The sequence below is a fragment of the Mus caroli genome, unplaced genomic scaffold, assembly GCF_978045245.1.
Source record: "Mus caroli unplaced genomic scaffold, Mus_caroli_1 scaffold_1, whole genome shotgun sequence".
Taxonomy (NCBI): Eukaryota; Metazoa; Chordata; class Mammalia; order Rodentia; family Muridae; genus Mus; species Mus caroli.
In genome coordinates, this window is record NW_028227256.1 from 56,962,956 (window position 1) to 56,974,382 (window position 11,427).

An 11,427-nucleotide genomic window follows, 5' to 3' on the forward strand; every position below is an offset into this window, starting at 1 on the left:
ACAGAGCAAAAGAAAATGTTGATCATTAGGAACTGAGGCAATGACAGGAGCTGCTGTTTGCGGGAGTATAGACTCCAAAGCATGCAATGTGAACAACTTCTAGAGAACTGCTTTGTAGGAAGTATGATTTTAAATACTGTAATGTGTAGTTGAACGTGTTTTTGTTAAGGGTTGTTTTTGTTAAGGTTTCATGTTGTTTTTCTTCAGTAAAAGATCATATTTAAAAAAAAATTATGCCACTAAGTGTGGAGAAATAGAACTGTTGCCAAACCAGAAGCTTCATCTACTGACAAGTGTTTAAAGTATTCTGCAAACTACCAGGGGAGAAAAATCATCATCAATATTATGCAGCTACAAAACCTTTGACCCACAACAGAGACGGGCTTGTAAGATGTGCTGGTGGTACAAATGTTATGGGACTAGCCAACAACTTTGTTTTTATTTTTTAAAGAGTTATTTATTATATGTAAGTATACTGTAGCTATCTTCAGACACACCAGAAGAGGGCATCAGATCTCATGGGTGTGAGCCACCATGTGGTTGCTGGGATTTGAACTCAGGACCTCTGGAAGAGCAGTCAGTGCTCTCAACCACTGAGCCATCTCTCCAGCCCAGCCAACAACTTTTTAAAAACGGACTTAAGGACCACTCTATGAGACTGAACTCATACCTCAACCTGCTAATATAGCTAACAATATGAGACTGGACAAGCCATGGGCCTTAACAGAAAACCTACCCTTATTATTCTGCTGCAAGGACACAGCAAGAACGTGACTCCTAATAATTTTTTGGTATACTATAGATCAGTGCATCCCTCAACCCTCATTAGAGAAGTTTCTTCTTACAGCAGATGGTAATTAACACAGAGGCTACAGAGACCCCTCTTGCATTATCCCCAAGAGTGGAATATTACAAATTAACCACTGGTGTTTATGGTCCTTTACCCTCAGGGACAGTGAGAACAATCCTGGGAAGAAGTCGATTAACTTCTCAAGAATTTATTGTGCATCCAGGTATAGTAGATGGTGATAGCTTGGAAGAAATAAAAGTGGCAGAGGTGAAAAAGGAGATGCAAATTGATGTAGGGGACAGAATGGCTCAACTGTTGTTTCCTTACAGTAATGACAAGGCTGCACCGATAGAAATGATAGGGGTTTGGGGGAGTACTGGAAATCGGGTGTTCTGGCAAACAGTGGTTAATGATCAGAGACACAATTAATGATACAAATGCACGGTGTTGACATAGAAGGTTTGGTGGATACAGGAGCTGATGTTAGTGTACTTTCCCAAAAGTCTTGGGATCCAGATTGGACACTTCAGAAGGTTTTCACATGGATAAGACAAACTGTCTGATGGATCACCTGTGTGGGACCAGAAGGGCAAACAGGGAAATTGAGACCTTATGTGGCTGACACACCCATAAACTTATGGGGAAGGAATCTTTTACAAAAATGGGGTACTTAAACCAATATTCCTTCAATTCCAGGGAAAGCAAATGAGGAAATCAGGGGTGATGTGGTCAATGCTCCGGCAGAAGGTATTAATATAGGTGATCAGGAACTATTACAAGCAGTGCCCATTATCCAAATGCAGGACATCACAGGGATTGAGCTTCCAAATTTATAAAGGGGCTACTGCTGACATACCAAGAGCCTTTATATGCAGAAAGAGTTGTTTTAGGCTGGGCGTGGTGGCGCACGCCTTTAATCTCAGCACTTGGGAGGCAGAGGCAGGTGGATTTCTGAGTTTGAGGCCAGCCTGGTCTACAAAGTGAGTTTCAGAACAGCCAGGGCTACACAGAGAAACCCTGTCTCAAACAAACAAACAAACAAACCAAAAACAAACCCAACAACAACAAAACAAAACAAAAGAGTTGTTTTACATTTGGATTCTGCTGAGTTTGTACCTGATCACTCAGAATTAATTTTGTTACCTTATAATTGTAATAAGCCATCAGAAGTAGAAATACAATCTGATACAGATTTGCCTGGACGATCACCTCAAGGAAATGAGGAGCCTACTACTACTAGGAAATGTGTTACAAGCCTCAAAACACCATGAGAAACACCATGCTAATGGGAAAGGTTTAAAGAAAAAAATTTCCATCACTTTGCAACAAGCCAAAGGAGGGGGGGGGGAAGTCCTATGTGTTCTCTATACAACCAAAACTCCATTACCTGGTGGTAATAACTAACCCTAGGGTACCAAAAAACGACATCTGGCAGATTGGTGTTTTCCATCTTGCAGAATTGGAAAGCAAAGGTATAAACACCATTGACATTTACTCAGGGTTTCAATGGGCAACTGCTCTAAGTTCCAAAAAAAGCTGATAGCATAATTACACATTTATTGGAATTAATAAGTAATTCTTTCCATATTTCAATATAAAGCATGTTACTGGTATACCACACAATCCCACAAGACAAGCAGTTATAGAAAGAGCCAATTGTACCTTAAAAGAGATGCTTAGCCGGGTGTGGTGGCGCACGCCTTTAGTCCCAGCACTCGGGAGGCAGAGGCAGGCGGATTTCTGAGTTCGAGGCCAGCCTGGTCTACAAAGTGAGTGCCAGGACAGCCAGGGCTACACAGAGAAACCCTGTCTCGAAAAACCAAAAAAAAAAAAAAAAAAAAAAGAGATGCTTATTAAACAAAAAGAATGTTATTAAACACCCTCAGGGACAGACTAAATAATACTTTTAAGATGGGGACATGGTTATGCTTATGTATCTCCAGGGAATGAAAAAATATGGTTACCAACAAAACTTATAAAGATTCGATCTGAGCATGGAAAACCTCTTATCAGCTGAGAGGTGAATGTTTTCACAAAGCAAACAGCCCAGGTGATTCACTCTCGCAGACTTGTCTCAGTTTCTGATTTTTCAAAAATAAACATGCAAGTCAACTTCAAAAGGGCTAGTCCAAGTGATGGATCACGCAGAGATTGGACAGACAACACTGGGACTAGATAATTCAGAAACTGGCAAAAAAAGAAGCTACAGCTAGCTTCTTAAAAACTAACCATTTCCCCCCTTGGGCCCCAAAACAGGAATTCTTAACCCCAATTCAGCAGGAAGTAAATATAAGAAGACCATCTCAATCTCTTATGTTGGGGTGGGTGGTTGTAGTTACTTGATGTTATGGCTGTTATCATCTGGGGTGGTAGACTGTTTTAACTAGTGTATATTGACAGAGATTTCAGGTTGTTTTGCTTAATTATTGCATACTAACAGAAATTTAAGGGGTTTTTGTTAGACTACTGTTTGACTATGTTGTACATAAGCTGCTTGTTTAAGTGTGATGTAAAGTACTAGTTCTATGGTTCTTATAATTGTTTCTATTGTGTATAAATTGATGTTAGAGAAAACGACATTTTTTAAACAGAAGGGGATTTGAAGTGGAAATTCCTGGTTTCTTTGAAGACCTAAGTTGTGATATGTGATGTTTTTCTGGAAAGTTCCTTATGGGATGTTTTTGCTGAGGCAGACACCTGGGAGGATGTTTTGCTAAAAACAGACACTTGTGTTTCTCTGGAGGCAGCCTGGAAAAGGGGCATTTGATGTTTTGCTAGAGTGGATGCTTGAGAGAACATATGTGTTTAAAAGGATATAAATATAGCTCAGAGGTGGCTGTCAGGGACGGCTCTAACCTCCGGAGCAGGAGAGAGAGCCATCTTGTATCCCGGGTCCCTCAGAGGCCAGTATGCACAGGAAAGCCTGAAGACTGCAGAAGCAACATAGCTTCCAGGACAGGCCCCATTTCAGGCCCTCATCTTCAGCCAGAAAGCAGATCTGAGCTCAGGACATCTGTGCTCCTCCCCTGTCAGAGGAGAGGTGGCCTGCAGAGAGTAAGTACTCTGACCACTGAGACTCAGGAGAGTTGAACTCCCAGGAGTGCTGACCGAGGCTAACACAATCACAGGGGGAACAAGATCCAGCCAGAGACAGCTAAAACAACTAATGCCAGAGATTACCAGATGGCAAAAGGCAAATGTAAGAATCTTACTAACAGAGACCAAGACCACTCACCATCATCAGAACCCAGCACTCCCACCTCAGCGAGTCCTGGATACCCCAACTCACCCGAAAAGCAATACTCGAATTTAAAATCATATCTTATGGTGGTAGAGGATTTTAAGAAGGGCATTAATAACTCACTTAAAGAAATACAGGAAAACACTGTGAAACAGGTAGAAGCCCTTAAAGAATTACAGGAAAACACTGCTAAACAAGTAGAAGCCCTTAAAGAAGAAACACAAAAAATCCCTTAAAAAATTACAGGAAAACACATCCAAACAGGTGATGGAATTGAACAAAACCATCCAGGATCTAAAAATGGAAGTAGAAACAATAAAGAAAACCCATAGGGAGACAACTGTAGAGATAGAAATCCAAGGAAAGAAATCAGGAACCATAGATGCAAGCATCAGCAACAATACAAGAGATGGAAGAGAGAACATGGACACAACAATCAAAGAAAATACAAAATTCAAAAAGATCCTAACTCAAAACATCCAAGAAACAGGACACAATGAGAAGACCAAACCTACAGATAATAGGAGTAGATGAGAATGAAGATTTTCAACTTAAAGGGCCAGCAAATATCTTCAACAAAATTATAGAAGAAAACTTGCCTAACCTAAAGAAAGAGATGCCCATGAACATACAAGAAGCCTACAGAGCTCCAAATAGACTGGACCAGAAAAGAAATTCCTCCTGACACATAATAATCAGAACAACAACTGTACTAAATAAAGATAGAATATTAAAAGCAGTAAGGGAAAAAGGTCAAGTAACATATAAAGGCAGGCCTATTAGAATTACACCAGACTTCTCACCAGGGACTATGAAAGCCAGAAGATCCTGGACAGATATTATACAGACCCTAAGAGAACACAAATGCCAGCCCAGGCTACTATACCCAGCTAAACTCTCAATTACCATAGATGGAGAAACCAAAGTATTCCATGATAAAACCCAATTTACACAATATCTTTCTACGAATCCAGCCCTTCAAAGGATATTAGAGGGAACACACCAACAAAAGGATGGAAACTACATCCTAGAAAGAGCAAGAAAGTAATCCTTCAACAAACCAAAAAGAAGACAGCCACAAGAACAGAATTCCAACTTTAACAACAAAAATAACAGGAAGCAAATTTACTTTTCTTTAATAAATCTTAATATCAATGGACTCAATTCCCCAATAAAAAGACATAGACTAACATACTGGCTACACAAACAGGATCCAACATTTTGCTGTTTACAGGAAACCCACCTCAGGGAAAAAGACAGACAATACCTCAGGGTGAAAGGCTGGAAAACAATTTTCCAAGCAAATGGTCCGAAGAAACAAGCTGGAGTAGCCATTCTAATATCAAATAAAATTGACTTCCAACCAAAATTTATCAAAAAAGACAAGGAGGGGCACTTCATACTCATCAAAGGTAAAATTTACCAAGATGAGCTCTCAATCCTGAATATCTATGCTCCAAATGCAAGGGCAGCCACATTCATTAAAGAAACTTTAGTAAAGCTCAAAGCACGCATTGCACCTCACACAATACTAGTAGGAGACTTCAACAACTCACTCTCATTAATGGACAGATCCTGGAAGCACAAACTAAACAGAGACACAGTGAAACTAACAGAAGTTATGAAACAAATGGATTTAACAGATATCTACAGAACATTTTATCCTAAAACTAAAGGATATACCTTCTTCTCAGCGTCTCATGGTACCTCCTCCAAAACTGACCATATAATTGGTCAAAAACAGGCCTTAACAGATACAAAAATATTAAAATTATCCCATGCTTCCACGGATTAGATCACCACAGATTAAGGCTAATCTTCAATAACAGCATAAATAATAGAAAGCCAACATTCACATGGAAACAGAATAACATTCTCCTCAATAATACCCTGGTCAAGGAGAAATAAAGAAAGAAATTAAAGACTTTTTAGAGTTTAATTAAAATGAAGCCACAACATACCCAAATTTATGGGACACAAGGAAGGCAGTCCTAAGATGAAAAGGCACCCTGAGTGCCTCCCAAAAGAAACTAGAGAGAGCATACTAGCAGCCTGACAGCACACCTAGAAGTTCTAGAATGAAAGGATTTACCCAAGAGGAGTAGATGGCAGGAAATCATCAAACTCAGGGCGGAAAACACCCAAGTGGAAACAAAAAGAACTAGTCAAAGAATCAACCAAACCAGGAGCTGGTTCTCCGAGAAACCACAAGATAGATAAACCCTTAGCCAGACTACCTAGAGGGCACAGGGACAGTGTCCTAATTAACAAAATCAGAAATGAAAAAGGAGACATAACAACAGAACCTGAGGAAATCCAAAACACCATCAGATCCTACTACAAAAGGCTATACTCAACAAAACTGGAAAACCTGCATGAAATGGACAAATTTCTAGACAGATACCAGGTACCAAAGTTAAATCAGGGTCAGATTAACGATCTAAACAGTCCCATTTCCCCTAAAGAAATAGAAGCAGTCATTAATAGTCTCACAAGCAAAAAGAGCCCAGGACCAGATGGGTTTAGAGCAGAGTTCTATCAGACCTTCAAATAAGACCTAATTCCAACTCTCCTCAAACTATTCCACAAAATAGGAACAGAAGGTACTCTACCCAATTCATTCTATGAAGCCATAATTACTCTGATACCTAAAAGACACAAAGACCCAACAAAGAGAGAGAACTTCAGACCAATTTCCCTTATGAATATTGACGCAAAAATAGTCAATAAAATCCTTGCAAACCGAATCCAAGAACACATTAAAATGATCGTCCATCATGACCAAGTTGCATTCATCCCAGGGATGGTTTAGTATTTGGAAACCCATCAATGTAATCCACTATATAAACAAACTCAAAGACAAAAATCACATGATCATTTTGTTAGATGCTGAGAAAGCATTTGACAAAATCCAACACCCATTCATGATAAAAGTCTTGGAAAGATCAGGAATTCAAGGGCCATACCTAAACATAATAAAAGCAATATACAGCAAACCAGTAGCCAACATCAAACTAAATGAAGAGAAGCTGGAAGCAATCCCACTAAAATCAGGGACTAGACAAGGCTGCCCACTCTTTCCCTACCTATCAATATAGTACTTGAAGTCCTACCCAGAGCAATTCGACAAAAAATGAGATCAAGGGGATACAAATTGGAAAGGAAGAAGTCAAAATATCACTATTTGCAGATGATATGATAGTATATATAAGTGACCCTAAAAATTTCACCAGAGAACTACTAAACCTGATAAACAGCTTCAGTGCAGTAGCTGGATATACAATTAATTCAAACAAATCAGTGGCCTCTCTCTACACAAAGGATAAACAGGATGAGAGAGAAATTAGGGAAATAATTTCTCTCTTTGCCCCATCTACTGCGAGGATGGAGACCATTCTCAGCAATCAGACTTTGGACATTCCTGAGAATGTCGAAATCACTCTGAAGGGGCACACAGTCATTGTGAAGGGCCCCAGGGGGACTCTGCAGAGGGACTTCAATCACGTCAACGTGGAGCTGAGTCTTCTCTGAAGAAAAAGAAAAGGCTCCGTGTTAACAAAAGGTGGGGTAACAAGAAGAAACTGGCCACCATCAGGACCATCTGCAGTCATGTTCAGAACATGATCAAGGGTGTCACACTGAGCTTCCTATACAAGATGCGGTCTGTGTATGCTCACTTCCCCATCAACGTCGTCATACAGGAGAATGGCTCTTTGGTTGAAATCCGAAATTTCTTGGGTGAAAAATACATCCGCAGGGTTCGTAGGAGGACAGGTGTTGCTTGTTCTGTCTCTCAAGCCCAGAAGGATGAGTTAATCCTTGAAGGAAATGATATTGAACTTGTTTCAAATTCAGCTGCCCTGATTCAGCAAGCCACAACAGCTAAAAACAAGGAAGGATATCAGGAAGTTACTGGACGGCATCTATGTGTCTGAGAAGGGAACTGTACAGCAGGTTGATGAGTGAGGAGGCCTCAGTTTCCTGGCTCCAGAAACGAGATCCTGATCACAAGAACAATTTGGGATCTTTTGGAAGAATAAAAGACTTATATAGTGAAGGAAAAAAAAAAAAGAAATTAGGGAAACAGCACCCTTCACAATAGTCACAAATAATATAAAATACCTTGGTGTGACTTAACTAAGGAAGTGAAAGATCTGTATATGAGAACTTCAAGTCTCTGAAGAAAGAAATCAAAAAAGATCTCACAAGATGGAAAGATCTCCCATGCTCATGGATTGGCAGGATTAATATATTAAAAATGGCTATCCTGCTGAAAGCAATCTACAGATTCAATGCAATCACCATCAAAATTCCAACTCAATTCTTCACTGAGTTAGAAAGGGAAATTTGCAAATTCATCTGGAATAACAAAAAACCTAGGATAGCAAAAACTATTCTCAACAATAAAAGAACCTCTGGTGGAATCACCATGTCTGACCTTAAGCTGTACTACAGAGCAATTGTGATAAAAAACTGCATGGTACTGGTACAGTGACAGACAGGCAGACCAATGGAATAGAATTGAAGACCCAGAAATGAACCCACACACCCATGGTCACTTGATTTTTGTCAAGGGAGCTAAAACCATCCAGTCAGTGCATACCATGAATGAGAAAGTCAGCATTTTCAACAAAAGGTGCTGGCACAACTGGTGGTTATCATGTAGAAGAATGCAAATTAATCCATTCTTATCTCCTTGTACTAAGGTCAAGTCTAAGTGGATTCAAAGAACTCCACATAAAACCAGAGATAATGAAAGTTAGAGAGGAGAAAGTGGGGAAGCCTCGAAGATATGGGTACAGGGGAAAAATTCCTAAACAGAACAGCAATGGCTTGTGTTGTAAGATCAAGTATCGACAAATGTAACCTCATAAAATTGCAAAGATTCTGTAAGGCAAAAGACACTGTCAATAAGACAAAAAGGACACCAACAGATTGGGAAAGGATTTTTACCAATCCTAAATCTGATAGGGGACTAATGTCCAATATATACAAAGAGCTCAAGAAGCTGGACTCCAGAAAATGAAATAACCCTATTAAAAAATGGGGTACAGAGCTAAACAAAGAACTCTCAACTGAGGAATACCGAATGGCTGAGAAGCACCTGAAAAAATGTTCAGCATCCTTAATCATCAGGGAAATGCAAATCAAAACAACCCTGAGATTCCACCTAACACAAGTCAGAATGGCTAAGATAAAAAATTCAGGTGACAGCATATGGTGGTGAGTATGTGGAGAAAGAGGAACACTCCTCCATTGCTGGCAGGATTGCAAGCTTCTACAACCATTCTGAAAATCAGTCTGGTGGTTCCTTAGAAAATTGGACATAGTACTACCGGAAGATCCAGCAATTCCTCTCCTGGGCATATACCCAGATGTTCCAACTGGTAATAAGGACACATGCTCCCTATGTTCATAGCAGCTTTATTTATAATAGCCAGAAGCTGGAAAGAACCCAGATGTCCTTCAACAGAGGAATGGATACAGAAAATGTGGTACATTACTCAGCTATTAAAAACAATGGATTTATGAAATTGTTAGGCAAATGGATGTATCTGGAGGATATCATCCTGAGTGAGATAACCCAATCACAAAAGAAGTCACTTGATATGCACCCACTGATAAGTGGATATTAGCCCAGTAACTTAGAATACCCAAGATACAATTTGCAAAACACAAGAAAGTCAAGAAGAAGGAAGACCAACGCGTGGATACTTCATTCCTCCTTAGAATAGCAAACAAAATACCCATGGAAGGAGTTACAGAGACAAAGTTCAGAGCTGAGACAGAAGGAAAGACCATCCAGAGACTGCCCCACCTGGGGATCCATTTCATATACAACCACCAAACCCAGACACTATTGCATATGCCAGAAAGACTTTGCTGATAGGACCCTGATATAGCTCTCTCTTGTGAGGTTCTGCCAGTGCCTGGCAAATACATAAGTGGATGCTCATAGTCATCTATTGGATGGAACACAGGGCCCCCAATGGAGGAGCTAGAGAAAGTACCCAAAGACCTGAAGAGGTCTGCAACCCTATAGGTGGAACAACAATATGAACTAACCAGTACCTCCAGAGCTTGTGTCTCTAGCTGCATATGTAGCAGAAGATGGCCTAGTCAGCCATCAATGGGAGGAGAGGCCCCTTGGTCTTGCAAACTTTATATGCCCCAGTACAGGGGAATACTGTATGTTTGTTTCTTGGGCTGTTTTAGGTAATACTTCCTCCAACAGTTAGAACTGAATTCAGGAGAACAACTTTTCCAGCTCTACCTGAAACAGAAAGTCCTGGCAAGGAACAAGCAGGAAGTCAGCAGTCCTGGTGGGTTTCTCACTAACTCAGGGCATGTTACAGAAAGAGGCACAATGTTTTCAAGTACTACAGTACCTGTGTCACAGATCACTAGGAGGCAGTGTCATGAGTGTAGAAATGTCTCTTGACAAACCATGCTGAACTACTGATGAAGCTTCTGGGCAGTAATCAGGATTTCCTCAGGATATTCCTATTTATAAAATGGATTAACACTCTTCAACTGGTAGGGCTGATCAGGGTGTTTACATGGTTTATACTAGTGCCCTAAGAAATGAGCGAGGCAGAGTTGGGTGTGGTGGTGCGTACATTTGATCCCAGTACTCGAGGCAGAGGCAGCGGCAGGCAGGTATCTGTGAGTTCAAGGTCAGCCAGGTCTATACAGCAAGGGCTACAGAGAGAAACAGTCTGGGAAAAAAAAAAAAACCCAACCAACCAAACAACCAACCAAACAACAACAAAAAACCCAACCACCTCAAAACCAAAACAAACAAACAAGCCAAACCAAAACCCCAAACAAAGCAATAACAAAAACACCACCAAAAAACAACCAAAAAGTAAGGCAGCATGGCTTAAAAAAACAAACAACCAAAACTCCTTTACACACACACACACACACACACACACACACACACACACACGTACTGTTTTCAGACACCCCAGAAGAAGGCATCAGATCTCATTACAGATGGTTGTGAGCCACCATGTGGTTGCTGGGATTTGAATTCAGGGCTGTCAGAAGAGCAGTCAGTGCTCTTAACCGCTGAGCCATCTCTCCAGCCCCCAAAACTCATTTTTAGAAAATAAAGGATTTAACACTTTTAAAATGTTTACATGAGATTGAATTAAGAATATACAATTGCTACTTCTCCATGAACATAAAACTTTTATACTATTAAAAATGTGGCGCACACCTTTAATCCCAGCACTCGGGAGGCAGAGGCAGGCGGATTTCTGAGTTCGAGGCCAGCCTGGTCTACAAAGTGAGTGCCAGGACAGCCAGGGCTACACAGAGAAACCCTGTCTCGAAAAAACCAAAAAAAAAAAAAAAAAAAATGTTTTCCTTTCTCATAGATTCTTACAAC

At 40.3% G+C, this 11,427-nt stretch overlaps 1 pseudogene; it reads left to right on the top strand.

The window, feature by feature from the left end:
• Nucleotides 1-7,391: 7,391 nt before the first annotated feature.
• Nucleotides 7,392-7,997, top strand: LOC110303719 (large ribosomal subunit protein uL6 pseudogene; annotated as a pseudogene).
• Nucleotides 7,998-11,427: the final 3,430 nt, after the last annotated feature.